Source organism: Meles meles, chromosome 9 (assembly GCF_922984935.1).
Source record: "Meles meles chromosome 9, mMelMel3.1 paternal haplotype, whole genome shotgun sequence".
Lineage (NCBI taxonomy): Eukaryota > Metazoa > Chordata > Mammalia > Carnivora > Mustelidae > Meles > Meles meles.
Genome location: NC_060074.1, coordinates 40,492,758 through 40,510,020, shown reverse-complemented (window position 1 = coordinate 40,510,020; position 17,263 = coordinate 40,492,758). Strand labels below are relative to the sequence as shown.

At 38.9% G+C, this 17,263-nt stretch overlaps 1 protein-coding gene across 1 annotated transcript in view; it reads right to left on the bottom strand.

The window, feature by feature from the left end:
• The window catches only part of DIS3L2 (DIS3 like 3'-5' exoribonuclease 2), a 367,036-nt gene that overhangs the window by 169,893 nt on the left and 179,880 nt on the right, over nucleotides 1-17,263 (bottom strand). The window lies entirely within an intron of this gene.

The window sequence follows — 17,263 nt, the reverse complement described above, 5'->3', positions numbered from 1 at the left end:
CATGGAGTAGGGAGCCTGATGCAGGACTCAATCCCAGGACTCTGGGATTATGACCTGAGCTGAAGGCAGTCGCTTAACCAACTGAGCCACCCAGGCGCCCCCACAATTCTAATTTTTACCTTAATATTTTAAACTATTTTATCTGAACACACTACTAATATATTTTCACTGTAAGAAGTTAGAAAATACAGAAATGCATCATGAAGAAAATTAAAATTAATAGCAATCTGCTCACTTGGCAAACTGCCATTCACATTTTGGGGTATTTGTTGGTCCATTAAAAGTAAGTTGGTCCATTAAGAGTAAATGACTGCATTTAACAGAATAGCTCTGATACTCCAAGTAGGGTTCCACCTTTTAGAAGGCAACTATACCTCTTCATCTATAAATATACCAAAATTGATCGCGCTCAATTTCGTAAGTCCTGGCATGTCACATTCAGGCCATAAGTCAAAGTTCTGTGTTGAATACAGACAGGCAGCAGGAAATATGACATTCTTCCTGCAAGGGGTTTAGCTCAGGCATTAGGGCTTTCTCTGGAGCCATTCAATTTCTCTGAAGAAGACTGTGTTTCCTACATAAGGGTAGAAGATGCCTGGCTGCCAGAGTTCTTAGGTGCACCACGGTAGAGGGAGATTGGGGATGCAGTTGCCTCATGGGCAGACTTCTAACAAATTCCCATCTTCAGTCTTGTTACTGGAACAAGGCAGTGGTGGCAACAGGGTTGGCCCCACCTCTCATATGCCAGCCACGAGAAACCAGCCCAGAGTGGACACAAACACCTGTCTACCCATAAGTTCCGTAGCTATGGGGTGCCTGTGGGCTCCTTACATACAACATGGGCTCAGACTGAGTGTCATTTCCCCAGAAAGCATATCAAAAAGCCAAAAGCAACAAAAGTATGAGGGGAAAAAATACAGGAAGATCCATACATATTTGGAAATTAAAGTAACAGGAGGCTAAACGAGAAATAAAAAGAAGATCAGAAAATATTTCAAACTGAATAAAACACAATACATCAATATTTGTAAGAAGCAGCTAAAGCATTGCTTTGGGGGAAATTCTGCTCTAAATAAATGTAATGCTCATGTTAGAAAAGAAGAAATGTCTCAAATTAGTGATCTAAAGCTTCTATCTTAAAAAATTGAAAAAAGAAAAGCAAATTAGATTTCAGGTAAGCAGAAGGAAGAAAATAATAAATAAGAATTAAGGGACAGAAAATAAATAGCTATATAGAAAACCAATAAAATCGGGGCGCCTGGGTGGCTCAGTGGGTTAAAGCCTCTGCCTTCAGCTCAGGTCATGATCCCAGAGTCCTGGGATCGAGCCCCGCGTCAGGCTTTCTGCTCAACGGTGAGCCTGCTTCTTCCTCTCTCTCTCTGCCTGCCTCTCTGCCTACTTGTGATCTCTGTCTGTCAAATAAATAAATAAAATCTTTAAAAAAAAAAAAAAAAAAAAAAAAAGAAAACCAATAAAATCAAAAGCTGATTCTTTGAAAAGAGAACAAAATAGAAAAGTTTCTAGTGACGCTAATCAAGAAAAACAAGGAAAGATCAAAATTACCAATATCAGGAACAAGACAGGACACATCATTATAGATCCTACAAGCATTGAAAGGATAATAAAGGAATTATAAATGACTTTAAGGCAATACACTCAATATCTGGGATCAAATGGATAAACTCCCTGAAAGACAAACTGCCTAAGATTATTCAAGCTGAAACCAATACATGAATATTCTATTTAAAACACTGAATTCATAGTATAAAAACCTTCTCACAAAGAAAACTCCAGGCCCAGATAGCTTCACTGGTAAATGCCACCAAGTATTTAAGAAAAGAATTAATACCAATTATATACAAACTCTTTCAGAAAATAGAAGAAGATGAAACACTTTCCAACTAGGCTCATGGTGTTGATGGTATAGTGGTGAGCATAGCGGCCTTCCAACTAGGCTCATGAAGCCACCATTACCTTGATACCAAAATCAGAGAAAGGATTCATGAGATCAATATCCCTCATGAACACATTCTAAAATACTTATGTAAGATTAACACACAGAATTCACCCTTAAACAATATGGTGTTGAACTATATGGGTCCACTTATATGCAGATTTTCAAAAATAAATACAGTACAGTAATAAAAATGTATTTTCCCTTCCTTATGATTTACTTAATAACATTTTGTTTTCTCTAGCTTATTTTATTGAAGAAATAGAGTTTATAATACATATAACATACAAAGTACATGTTAACTGACTGTTTATGTCATTGGTAAGGCTTCCAATCAACAGGAGACTATCACTAGGCAAATTCTGGGGCAATAAAAGTTAAACAGACTTTCAAGAGGTCAGTGCATTGCTCAAGGGTCAACTGTATATGTATAAAAAAAGATAATACACCATGATCAAGTAAAGGTTTAAAGATCGGTCCAGCATTCAAACGTCAATCAATATAATTCATCATATTAGCAAACAATGAGAAAAACATGCAATCATTTTGACAGATGCAGAAAAGCAATGGACAAAATTCAATATCCATTCATGATCAAAACTCTCAACAAAGGGTAATGAACAGGAACAACCTCAATTTGATTAGTGGCCCCCAGGAAAACCCTAGCGCAAATACCACAACTTAATGGTGAAAAACTAAATACTTTCCTCCAGACCAGGAAGAAGACAAGGGTGTTAACTCTCACCAATACAATTAAACATGGGGTTGGAGGTCCTAGTGAGTACCATAAAGCAAAAAAAGAAAGAAAAGCCATGCATATTGAAAAAGAAGACTTCTACATTGCATGTAAGTGGGCCAAAGGACTACAATTTCCATTGCAGAAGTGACTAGCTTCCTACATAATGCCAGGCATTTATAGAACACCCCTCTCACTCTATGAAAACCAATAGCCGGCACCCTGTGTATGACTTAGACTCTCCCTCAACTCATGACTTTGAATGTGGAGAGAATGACACAAAGACAAGAGGAGCTCAGGATTCATTCATGGCAGCTAGAGTGGTTTATAGTGATAGCAGTGGTGGAAACAGTGTCCAGTGGCAATGTTGATCTGTAAGAGCAGTGGTAGAAGCCATTGGCATTGTGGCCAAACTAATTCTGATAAAAGATGATGGCTGGGTGTCTCGTCCTTGCCTCTCCAGATTTGCCTTGGTTCCTATCTACATTGTTTTTAAACATTCGAGACTCTTACTATTTCTGTGAGCCCTTCAATATCCTTCTGATAAACTCCTTTTGCAACCAGAGTTAGTTTCTCTTATTTGCAATCAAGAAGCTAGACAGGGAGCTCTTGCCTGGCTCAGCTGGCAGGAAAGCAACTGTTGATTTCAGAGTTGTGAGTTTAAGCCCCACGTTGGGTGCAGAGCTTACACCCTTTTTACAAAAAAAAAAAAAAAAAGTGCACCTGGGTGGCTCAGTTGGTTAAGCAACTGCCTTCGGCTTGGGTCATTATCCTGGAGTCCCAGGATCGAGTCCCATGTTGGGCTCCCTGATCAGCAGGGAGTCTGCTTCTCCCTCTGCCTCTGCTTGCAGCTCTGCCTAGTTATGTGCTCATGTTCTCTCTATCAAATAAATAATAAATAAAATCTTCCAAAAAAAAAAAAAAGTCCAGACAGTTCAAAGACTCAAGTCTCATTAATTTTCAAAATGATAGTTTTTGAAACGACTACATTATTACCTGTGTTCACTAGAATGAAGTTTTTCCACTGAAGATTTAAGGAACCTGTTGTTACTGTCTCCAAGGTCTGAAGGACATTTTGGAAATAAATGGAACCTGAGTTATTTCCAATCCATCTATTATTTTCAGAGCTTCCCAAGGTTCTGTTTCCTACATTCATCTTCTAATACCTATGTCTTTAACTGTCTGGGTTCTTGGTTCAAAGCACAAGAAACTAACTGGTTGAAAAAGGAATTTACTGAAAAGATACCAAACAGCTCACAGAAAGTGAGATGCCTAGAGAACCTGAAAGAGGGATGGAAAAAAAGAATTACATGCTCAGTCTCTAAATTCCTGATTCCAGGCTAAGCTGAAAACTCAGAGACTTCCTATATGCATCAAACATGTATTTTGAATCTCTTACAGCTGCCAGGATAAGCTGAGGGGTAGGGGGGAGTTTAAAGGGCAATAAATCATCACATCATTGAATTCAGGATCTCACTAAATCTCTGATGTGAAAAATGGAGGTACTAATCAGAAAGAGTAAGACTCAGAGAACCAGACTCTCTCTCTCTCTACACATACACACACACACTACTATATAGGAGGATGCAGAAAGGTCTGAGGACCTTGATGCCTAGTTCCAACTGACCTTCCATTGTCATGAATCCTAAGTGGACCATGATAGGGTTATATCCGTTCTAAGGGTGGTCTCTGAAAAAAAGAAACTTCCACCCTGAGAGCAGAACTTTAAGCAACATATCCATGGTCTACTTTGGCTGAAGAAACATGGCTCAATGGGCAGTTGCTGTAAGTTTAGCCAGATGGATAGAGACCTGAAAGAAGAAAGATTGGAGTACTGGTGACAAGGACGTCTAGGGAAGAGACATGTGCGTGAAATGGGTCTACTGAAATGAGCCCAGAGGACGACTCTGTGCTCTGTGAGAAGGCTCAGCAAAGACTTCCACGGTGGAGGTAGGATGATCTGTCCGGAGAATGTCAACCAACCTCCCTCCCCAACCACCACTGTGCTTGCTCACTGGGACTACGAACAAAGTACAAAGTAGCAGGAATTTAGCTCTGTGCATGAACTTCCTCTCACTAATAATGATCTGATGACCACACCTGCAGGATGCCAGCTTGCTGGCAGCAGCAACCAGCTCTGAGCCTCTGACTCAGAACCAGTCAGCACCGACATAGCAGACCAAACTTGCTGAGCCCTTCTATGATGCAGAGGGCAATCATTTCTCTCCATTAAAAGAAACATTAACTCTGGGTTGGGGTTTGCTACCTTCATTTGCTCCACCCGCCTTGCTTACAGAAACACAATCCACAGATGTACCAAATTATCTTTTAAGCTATTATGTTATATTACTCAACACCATAATTGAGGATTTCATCTTATAGGAGTAGCAAAGCCCACTGAATTCTCTGATTAGAATGGTGTAATATATTGTACCAATGAACTAAATTGGGAGGCAATACATTTTAAGGTTGGAGGGCTATCCTCTAGGATACAAAGTTGCTCTTAATATCCTAAAGCTGAGCACATGGTCTGGGAACCAAGAGTACAAGGGAGGAGTTGGGCCTTTCAATATCATATTTAAGACCCACTTCAATACTTCAATAATACTCACCACTACAACTGAGAGATTTTAATATCTCTGGAGATATAGTCATGATTCTTCTGAATTGGAAGCTAAGACTACAAGAATCCCAACTGATATAACAAGGCACAAAGTATACTGCCCATTTCCTAAAAAAAAAAACATATTTGCAATTCAAGCCAGCTGAGAGATGACTCAGAAGTAAAAGATTCAAAAGTGGCAAGTAATAATATAGAGAGATTAATCATAGATTATGTTGAGACATGAAATTGCCAATATAGACCATTTTTTACCTGTAAAACAAAACTTCATAAGATTCTCCCCTACAGTACTTAAAAATCACATAAAATAATTAATTATACATAAAATCAAATAGCATCCATAGTTTCTGGTAGAAGTATACACAATGACGTAGATGATATAGAGGTTTTAGAGAATGAAATTAGCATGAAAAGAAACATATTCTTCTATGTGGTGATAGCATCAATACCAGTTTTTGTAAGGTAGACTTAAAGAACACTGGCCGCCCTATTCTTACTTGGTGACATTAGAGTGGCCAAAAATGATGATTTTATGCCTGAAGTAGAAAAGGGCCTAAACATTTGAACAAAAGGCATTTTACAATATCCAACTTTTAAAACAGAATACTAAAATCTGGGAAGACCTCATTACTTAAAGATGGAACGGCAACATTCCAGGCATTCTATTAAACAAGAAAATACTGAATGTTAAAAGGAAGAAACAAAGGAAAAGAAATTGCAGAAGGATAAAAATTACCATGTAAGTATGTGGCTACAGAAATCACTATCTTGACCAAAGATATTCATGAGGCTATATCACCACTATAAGGAAAGAACTCGAAGTAAAGATGCAGGTGCAGAATAAAAAAAAAAATTAATTTCACAAAGGAAATAAAAACTAGTGCTTCAGACCTAGGAAATAAGTAGAAAAAAAAAAAAAACAACCCACTACAAAAATGAAAGTCATATAGGAGGTAACTAATGAAGAACTGACTGAAAAAAATAAGGTTCATCAAGATATAGCTTGACAGAAGTTGAGAGAATTGAAATTGAAAAGTAAAAAGAATTTTTAAGAGATTATAGAGAAAACAGACAGATATGAAAGGCAGATGAAAGAGATCCAACATTAGCATTACTGGTATTCCTGAAGGAAGGAACTAGATACATGGAAGAGAAAACATTTCAAAGATACTAAGACAACTTTCCTGAAATAAAAGAAATTTCATACTCTAAGAAAGGGCATATATGCCATGTCTCAGGAAATCTAACATAGAAAAACACCACTGAAACACAGTCTAGTGACGTTACTGGATTTTGCAGATGAAGGATTTCTAAATGCAAGAACTCAAGGAATACAGTTTTCATAAACTTTTTCCGAAAAACTACTAGATGAAGAACTATGGCCTCTCAGAGATGGAGAAATTTCTCCAAAAAAGACACCTAGTGCTGAGTCCTGAATCTACCTCTGTGGGGAAGGGAAGGTAAGAAGGAAGGATGACAAAAGTAAGCAGGTGAAGATGGACCTAATATTAATTGTCTAAACAAGTCATATCAGTCATTGAATGGACCTTTACTGAAATTTAATGAAAAAAACTCTTTTATTTTATTGGTGCTTTTTGTTCTGGCACAAATTTTCACTAGGCTATATTCTGAATCCAAAGAATCTTGCTTTGTTTACTAAAATTACAATATGGCTCATAAAAACAAAATTATATTTTGGTTATGACTTCCAAATGTCATCAATGACTCCAAGTTTCTGTTAGCAGTAATTAACATTTATTTTACTAAGTTCCAGAGAACATTTCTCAAGTACCTTATTTAAATAAATTTATTATAGATTTTCATTGGAGATACAATTGAGCACAGCCTGCAGGAGACAAAAATCTAACAGGTCAGCATGCTGAAAGAGCTTAGGCATTTTCGACTTTAGATGTCCCAGAAAGACTCTCATGCTGTCGGGGTGCCTGGGTGGCTCAGTGGATTAAAGCCTCTGCCTTCGGCTCAGGTCATGATCCCAGGGTCCTCGGATTGAGCCCCACATCGGGCTCTCTGCTCCGCAAGGAGCCTGCTTCCTCTCTCTCTCTCTCTCTCTCTCTCTCTCTCTGCCTGCCTCCCTGCCTCTCTGCCTACTTGTGATCTCTGTCAAATAAATAAATAAAATCTTTAAAAAAAGAAAAAAGACTCTCATGCTGTCTATTTTCTCATAAATTCTTCCATTACCCTAAAAATCAGAATACCCTGGGATCTAAACAAAAACAAAACCTACCAGGGAACGGACTCATACATTGTCTGTCTTACAGAAGGGTTTGCTTTCATTTAACAAAACTCTTTTTTATTCTGTTATGTTAGTCACCATACAGTCCATCATTGATTTTTGATGTGGTGTTCCATGATTCGCTGTTTGCGTATAATACCCAGAGCTCTATGCAATAGGTGCCCTCCTTAATACCCATCACTGGGCTAACCCATTCCCCACCCCCTCTCCTCTAAACCCTCAGTTGCTTTCATTTTTTAATTCTGGTGTAAGTTTTACTTAAGATGAATACTGAAAGTAATTTTCTCTTTCATATGTTATAGTTCAAATATTACAGCTTTCTAAGTTTCTGTCTTCTCATCATTATCGTAAAAGATGACTGCTTCCTTTTGGACAGCTATGATTCAATGTTGCATCAAAATGTCTGGCTGATTCTCTTAAAGACCACATATCAGCCTACTCCGCATTAAAATATGTCTTTCAAAAATAACTTTGAAGTTCACAGCCAAGAGATCTTAAGGAGACATGACAACAGCTAAATGTATAGGTATCCTGGAACAGAAAAAGGACATTCAGTTTTTAAAAATCAAGGATTTCTTTGGTGGGAATGCAAGTTAGTGCAGCCACTTTGGAGAACAGTGTGGAGATTCCTGAAGAAATTAAGAACAGAGCTTCCCTATGACCCTGCAATTGCACTGCTGGGTATTTACCCCAAAGATACAGATGTAGTGAAAAGAAGGGCCATCTGTTTATTGCAGCAATGGCTACAGTCGCCAAACTGTGGAAAGAACCAAGATGCCCTTCAACGGATGAATGGATAAGGAAGATGTGGTCCATATACACAATGGAGTATTATGCCTCCATCAGAAAGGATGAATACCCAACTTTTGTAGCAACATGGACGGGACTGGAAGAGATTATGCTGAGCGAAATAAGTCAAGCAGAGAGAGTCAAGTATCATATGGTCTCACTTATTTGTGGAGCATAACAAAGAACATGGAGGACATGGGGAGATGGAGAGAAGAGGGAGTTGAGGGAAACCATGAGAGACTATGGACTCTGAAAAACAACCAGAGGGTTTTGAAGGGGCGGGGGGGGGGGGTGGGAGGTTGAGGAACCAGGTGGTGGGTAATAGGGAGGGCACATACTGCATGGAGCACTGGGTGTGATGCCAAAACAATGAACACTTGTTATGCTGTATATAAACAAATAAAAAAGAAAAATCAAGGATTTCTGAAAAAAAGTATGGACCTCAGTTAATAATTTTTAAAATTCATTAAACATTAAAGTTAATAACATTAAAGTTCATTAACTGTAACAAATGTACCATACTAATATATTAGTAATAGGGGAAACTTAGGTCTGGGGTATATAAGAAATCTCTGTACTATCTTAACAATTTTTCTATGAATCTGAAAATGTTCTAAAAATAAAGTTTACTTTTTAAAAACTGAATTATGGAGGGCACATATTGCATGGAGCACTGGGAGTGGTGCATAAACAATGAATGCTGGAACACTGAAAAGAAATAAAATAAAATAAGATGGAAAAGGGGCACCTGTGTGGCTCAGTGGGTTAAAGCCTCTGCCTTTGGCTCAGGTCATGATCTCAGGGTCCTGGGATCGAGCCCTGCATCGGGCTCTCTGCTCAGCGGGGAGCCTGCTTCCTCCTCTCTCTCCGCCTGCCTCTCTGCCTACTTGTGATCTGTCTGTCAAATAAATAAATAAAATTTAAAAAAAAGATGGAAAAAAATGAATCAAAGGAGTAAAAGAAATAATCTAGATTTCACTAAAAGGTAAATGATAAACTGTATCATAGCATTTTTGTTCATTTGTTTATTATTCATTTCAGAAAAATAATTGGAAAATGTAGCATCATAAAAATACTGACATAAAAAAACATGAAATGTTCAAAAGTATAATATAATTTAACTATGTAAAAACATTTATGAAAAGTTTGAAGGGGAGGGGCGCCTGGGTGGCTCAGTGGGTTAAAGCCTCTGCCTTCAGCTCAGGTCATGAGAGAGATCACGAGTAAGCAGAGAGGCAGGCAGAGAGAGAGGAGGAAGCAGGCTCCCCGCCGAGCAGAGAGCCCGATGCGGGGCTCGATCCCAGGACCCTGAGATCATGACCTGAGCTGAAGGCAGAGGCTTAACCCACTGAGCCACCCAGGTGCCCCTGTCCTTTGGTTTTATGTCCTTAATGGCCCATGCTACTTTCTAACTGTGTCATAGTGCTTTAGGTACATCTCTTCTCTACCAACAGATGAAGAGGATCATCCTAAAGAAAAGAAACATTATTTCCATATCTTACACTGACACTCGTTCATCTTAGGTGCCCAAAACAGGATGATGTAGTGAATAAATGAACTAATGCTTTTGGGCCTGGAAAAAGGGCGTACAATTCCTCCTTGAAACTCCAAAGACATGTATTTAGGTATCTTGATCCCTTGAAAACTAGTTGCCACATTAGCAAAATTATTAATATTAGCATTTCAAAAATATCAGGAAAAAAAGGCCTGTTGAACTTTCATCACTTATCAGTGGAGAAAATATCTTCTCTTCAATCGTGAGTTGCCAGTTTAGGAAGATAAGAAAAAGAAATAAAAGTCATAGGGATTAGAATAGAAGAAATAAATTTGTTGTTATTTACCAATGATGTGGTTATCCACATGGAAAATCTAAAGAAAACTCTGTCCAAAGTATTAAAATTAGTAAGGGCATTTAGCAAGATGGCTGGATACAGGATTAATATACAAAAGTTCATTGTAATTCTATATGCCAGTGTCAAAAAGTTAGAAAATACAACTTAAAATGCCTGTTCTTCATAAGTTAACATTAGTAACATGAAAAAACAAGTCATAAACTGCAGAGAGGATATTTTCCCTACCAGTAACTGCTAAAAAGATTACTTCCTAGAATACTTTTTTAACTCCAAAAAATCAAGTAACAGCCCAATAAAAAAATGAATGTTAAAATGAGGGGATGAAAGTTTAAGCAGGAACAGAATAACTGGGTAACCTAAAAAAAACTTCCTCCAAATCTAATAATTACAAGGGGAAAACAGTTAAGCTAGGAATTCTGCCAAGTACTTCCTCAGCCAAGTGATCAAGGTTAACATCACCAGTAATACAAAGTGACATCATGTACTTCCTGATATGACACACGTTGCCTCTGTGGTATCCTTCCCAATAATGCCTAATCTGAATCTAATCATGAGAGAATGTTAGACAAAACCAAGTTGAGAAATATTTTCAAAATCACTGACCAGCACTCCTCGAAAGTGCCAAGGTCATGAAAGACGAGGCTGGCAAACTGTCACAAACTGGAACAACTACAATGTGACAACTAACTGAAATGTAGGACTCTGGACCAGTTTCTCAAATAAAAAGAGGATATTAGTGGAAAAACTTGTAAGATCTGAATAAGTTCTATACTTTTACTTAATAGTATCATATCAAGGTTACTCTCATGGTTTTCATAAATATTCTATGGTAATGTAAGATGTTAACATAAGGAGCGACCAGCTAAAGGTATATAGGAAGTCTCTGTATCGTTTTGCAATTTCTGAAAATTTACCTAAACAAAAACTTGACTGTGAAATAAAATGTAAAAGATATGAAGACATTTTCTAGAAAACATAATGACCATAAATATATGAAAAGATGCTTGATCTCATTAGTAATTGGGAAAATATAAACTAAGGTCACAAGATACTATTTTACACCCACTTGAACGGCAAAAATGGAAGAGTCTAACTATACCCAGTGTTGCTAAGAATGGGAAGCTACAGAAGCTCTTACACACTACCAGTAGGACTAAAAACAGGCACAGCCAGCCACTGTGCAAAGTGGTTTGGCTATAAAGTTGTAAAGCTTGGGGAGCCTGGGTTAAGCCTCTACCTTCGGCTCAGGTCATGATCTCAGGGTCCTGGGATCGAGCCCCACATCAGGGTCTCTGCTCAGCAAGGAGCCTGCTTCTCTCTCTCTCTCTCTCTGCCTGCCTCTCTGTCTACTTGTGATCTCTCTCTGTCTAATAAATAAATAAAATCTTAAAAGAAAAATAAAGTTGTAAAGCTTAACATGCACATACATGTGACACATTAATATTATGCTTAAGTAGAGTCTAGAGAAACTTTAGTTAGTAAGCTCTGGAATGTTCATAGAAGCATTATTTCCATTAGCAAAACCTTGGTTCAACCCAAATATCCATCTAGATAAATAAATTGTGGTATATTTCAGGAGATGGAAATATTATGAATTAAAATGAATGAAAAATATAAATAATGAAATATAATAAAATATATATTTTAGAAGCAATGTTAAATGAAAAGAGCAAGTCACAGAAGAATATATGTAGCATGGTATTCTTTGTAAGGTTGAAAACAAGCAAAACTAAGACTTTTAGGGATAATGAATACAGGTAAAGTATAAAGAAAAACACATTTTGATTAGCATGTTTGAGAAAGTGGTTATCTCCTGGGGAAAAACTAGCAGTCAGGCTAGAGAGGAACACAGGGCACTTTAACAATATTGTGATCTAATTCTTAATCCGGGTGGTGAGTTTGTGAGTTGGTTTTATTACCAATATTCAAAAATTACATGTGTTACACATACACTTTTATCTGGGAAACATATTTCACAGTGAATGTTAGCAAATATTTTAAAAACAGTGTTTTAGACAAATATACATCAAACCCTTAATAATGATTCTTTCTGGGGTGAAATTCTAGAAGTTTTTTACTTTCAGTGGGACCTGTTTTAAAGAATTTTAATGGTAAATATATAATATGTATTCCAAAAATTAAATTTTTTTCTAATTTTGATAATACAACAAATAGTTTTGAGATAGAGAGCTTTCCTCATTAGAGTTATCTGTAATGATTACCACCTCAATATTTCTCACTCACCAGAGTTCCTCCACAAACACCATTCCCATTCACAATAAATAACATTACAACTGGGTCCTACTGTAGAATCAATGGGAACAGTGATGAAACAACATTCCTAACTTCTTGTAGTTAATAGGTAGGGGTTGTGTGCATACATATGTATGTATGTTTGTGTGCTTATAAATATTTTATATGAATATGCATTAGGTCCAGGTAATACACAAGTGAAAACCTTATTGAGGGAAGCGACCAGCTACAGATACAAGAAATGATTATAAGAAAGTCCTCTTTGCCTTAAGAAAACAGAACACTTAACAGTCAACATTAGTGTTCTCAACCATCCATCCTCCTGTTTCCACCACATATTCTTACAAAGTTTTAGCCTTAAAATGAGGCCATCCACAGGACGACAGGCATACATTCTTGTAGTGATTAGCACTCAAATAAATGCTCTCCTGCATACTGGTCCATGCTGGAAAATGCACGTGAACAGTTGCAGTGGTATCAGATCCTGGAGAAGTTGTCCTGGGGAGGACAATCCATCACCAACTGCTCTTGGGGCCTAGAAGTTGTGTTAACAACACACAGCTAAGTGTGTCAAATACAACATGCCTTTAGCTGTATATGTTATATATTATTTTCTATAACGAGGAGGACAGAACATGTTATTTTCCTTCTTTCTGCCTCATTATCATAACCCAGCAGGAAGCAGCAAGTAAGGAATGGGGATGTCAGGGAAGGTGGGCAGATCAGTGAAAACAGCAGCATGTGGAAAAGAAAAAAGGCTCGATGATACTGCACGATTTTAGGGAAGGCCCTGAAGACTGAAACAGAAAAGCCAAATGTCGATGTGAAGGGAGCAAAAAGGAGGATGAAAGCCTTTAAGGAGTATAAGAGAAGGCTGATGGTAGCTCGCGTCTCTCATACTTTGAGATAGCATTTTCAAGAAGATGCACGAGAATTTGCGGATGAAGCTAACAGCCAGGGAGGAAGTGTTCATGACTGCCCACAGCACAAGGGAAAGAACAGTTTGGTGACCAAAGCCTGGCTCAGGACCATTCTCCTCCACCCCTCTGATTTTTGCTCTGCTTTGACCAAAATGCTCTCAATGTTGACGGAGCTTTTCCCAAAGCTGATCCTTAGAGGCCACAAGGTGGAGCCCAACAGTCATAAAAAAAGAGCCCCCTCCTCAGCCTGATTTGCTGTTTGTCTATCAGCCAGTGAAAGCCATACCCTCTGAAAAGGACTTAGAAAGTCTAAGTTTCTTATAACTCAGTTTCTTCTACAGAAGAGTCTTCAGATAAGGGACATACTCTTGATAAGACTGAATATTCCTTTTGCAAAGAGGGAAAGAGTGGATAGAGCTATTTTTCAATTTGCTAATCTTACAGGCTATGCCTCAATAAAACTCATTTCTCTGTTTTTTCTACTAACCTAGTTACTATCTCATTTTCCTACTAAATACTACTTAATATAATTTAATGACCACCTCCCCAATTCATAACTACCTCATAAGAAATTCAGCATCTACCAAAACTGGATGACATGTTAAAAGTACAGTATTTGCTTCCATCAGTCAGTAAATTTTTCTAATAGTCTGGTAACTGGCATCTGACAGGTCAAAGCTGGGAGATGAAGACAGCAGAACAGACAACACTCCCCATCTCCACACCGACCAACCACTTCCTCCTCCACCACAAGCCTCACTAATCAGAACTTCCCTTCCCTTCATCTCACCCAGTCACTCTCTTCAGTGGAAGCTGTTCTCCTTTGCTCTCCTTAAAATGAGCAGCACTGTGACCCCTTGTCTATTCTTCATTTCAACAGTCTCCCACTGAGCCTAGACAATCCCCTGTTCAACTCAAAATTTCTCAATCCTGTTACACTTGCACTGGCCTATTTATTTTTCCTCCTCCCCATCCCTTAAAGCTACCAAAGTTTGCTAGAATAAATACAATGTCTATCTGCTCCAGGTCAATTCACATTAAGTATCTTCAGTTAGTCTAAAGTGTTGCCAAGAACACTATCATGTTCCCTACAGTAGCTTCTATAAAACTTTTCCATTTTCTTCGAGAATTATCCTTCAATATTCAAGAAGAAACCATGACAAATCTAGGAGAAAGTGACTACGATCTCTTCATGTTCATGACATCCTGGAAGGGGAAGGCTGTTACTCACACTGTACTTTAGGATGGCAGATTTCACAAAGGTCTCAGAAAATATAAGCATGAATTCCACTGTAAGAGTTTCTAAAGGGAAACGTGATTTAAGAGGGTTGGGAAGCTCTTAAAACCATAAAACTGATTACATAATTACAAGTCATTCCAGCGAGGAAGCCAATGTGGTTTTTTAAGTATCCTGGACAAGAGCTTTGTACTAAACAGAAGTACTAAATATGTTGTATGTATAACAAACAGTAGTGATCCCTAAAAGCCAGCAAGGGTTCATTAAGAACAGATTACCTTTAGGTTTTTGCTGGCATTACAGAACTAAGAGTCACGCAAATGTGGCAGATAGGATGTACAGAGGTAACAAGGCTGAACTGAGATCTCTCATGACAGTGCTAAGAACAAAATGAAAACTAACTTTCTAACAACCAAAGGTCTCCGGGACTGTAATAGTCTTTGGTCTCCCCTTAGTGGGAGGCACCAAAGTGCCACTAAGGCTGCCAGAGAAGCAAAGTTTCCGTGGAAGGGGACACCAAGATGGATGGCCTCCTTAAGGCCATCTAACCAGGCAGCAAATGTTTACTAAGTATCCATGTCCTAAAGGAACTCATGGCCAAGTAGATGACTTGTACAAGCAATTACAAGTCAAACAGGCCGGAGCTACGATAATGGTAGTATTACAAACTATGGGAGCACCCAGGAGGGAGGACTCAGGGAACATTTCTCAAGTGGACAAGGGAGTTAAGTTTAAAAGTTGAGTATTTCACAAAACAAACAGCAGGGAGAAGAGAAACCCAAGGCTGGGAAAGCAAGTATAGTGTGCAAACGTCTGGAGCTATGAACACACACGGTCAGCTTGGGAAATGGCAAATGATAAGGCATAAGAGAAGGGAAAGGTAGGAGCTGAGGCTGCTCGCAGTGCATCAGGATGAAACGCCATCGTGTCTCCCCAACACTCAAGTCAGAGGCCTGCAAGTTCACCCGAGGTTCTGTCCTTCTCATTCATGCCCCATTTCTAATTGGTCATCATCTCTGGGAGAATTCACCTTCCTCATCCTCCCTGAATCTTTTCATCGCTTTTGCTTCCTTCACTGCAATTCATTTACTCCAGATTCTCCCCATCTCCTCTGTGCTAATACAATAGCCTGTTATGACTGTTTGCTTTCAGTCCCATCCCCTCCTGTTCACTCCGGACTCCGTCCAAGTGATCTTTCAGCAAAGAGGCCTCCATTCTCCCAGAAACAATCCTGGATTTCTCCCTTCACCCATGCCCTCTGGACTTGCAGAAAACTACTTTATTCCTATGGAAGAACTTACAACATTCTGCTTCGTACTACAGCTAGAGCTAAAGAGACAGGCCATTCAATCTCTCTGCTCTATCCACGCTCATTCCCAGATACTCGTCCCACAGTCCCTGCTGACCGGGCAGTGGGCCGTGTGACCTTGGACCACTGCTTCTGGTTAAAATTACTGATCAGGGCAAATAACTGTCTCAGGCTAGACCAGTAAGATTTTCTACCCTAGAATTTCTGTATCATGACTAGACTTCAGTGTGTGACCTACAGGGGACTGGCAGCGCCATTTTGTGGCCATGTACGCTTTTGAGCAGGTAGGTGGCTATGGTGCAGAGCGACACAGTCACAGAGCTCATGTGCAGAAAGCGGGACAGAAAAGATACCAGGTGGTGGCTGGACTTGTCAGGATCATCAAGAGAGAAGCTGTGATTCTTCTGCCACCTTGTTGGTTCTGAGATCCTCATGAGGCCTGCCTCCATTTCCTTCCCTGGGTTTTAGGAGAACCATCAGTTTCTTATATTAATTTCTACTTTTATTTAAATTAGCTCAAGTAGGACTCCATTTCTTGGAATCAAATTAACCCTCTGACGTTTACGTACAAGTCCTTCTGCGTGAGGCTATAATTTCTTTGAATAAAGAAACCACACTGTGTTTACCTTCCTATTTCTCACATAATATAGCAGAGAGACTCACACATAGTTGATCAACACCTGTCTCATGAACTGAATTTAACTACAGAAGAAGTAAATGACCTTGGGTTTGAATCATTAGGAGCAATGACAAAGACAGATGAAGGTCAAAACCTTTTAAGAACAGAGTGTAGGGGCAGGGAAGAAACTCAGAAGGAAGCCACTTCAGCTAACCTCAGCTTTCGGGTAGAGTTTCTGGGCAAGCGGACCACAAATGCTCACAGCTCACACTCACAGCAAGCACCATCTTCGTGCTCCTGGTCCAGACCGGGCAAAGATGATAGAGCAGGCCCAGGCAATCCTAGCCCAGGATGTTCTGACTGGGAAACAGTAACCTCAGTGCCTAAAGATCAGTAACTGATAGCCAGAACAAAATGGCAAGGCAACCCCCACCAGGCTCAACAGTGGCAGCCCAGACCCCTCAGAAGAGGGACACCATCTGACAACCTCATCAGGAGAGCCTGCCACATTTTCTTTCTTCTTCAGATAAATTTTCTCTTCTTCACTAAGATCTTAAAAGGCATTATTTCCATAAATGACAACTTTTACCGTCTTTATACTAAGAAGGCAGAGCAAAACTTCGTAGTGTTTTCCACCCAAGTATGAGAACTTCAAATATTTTTATTTTGAGAAGGACATGACTAATATATGGCCATTATTTTAGAACGTTCTTTTT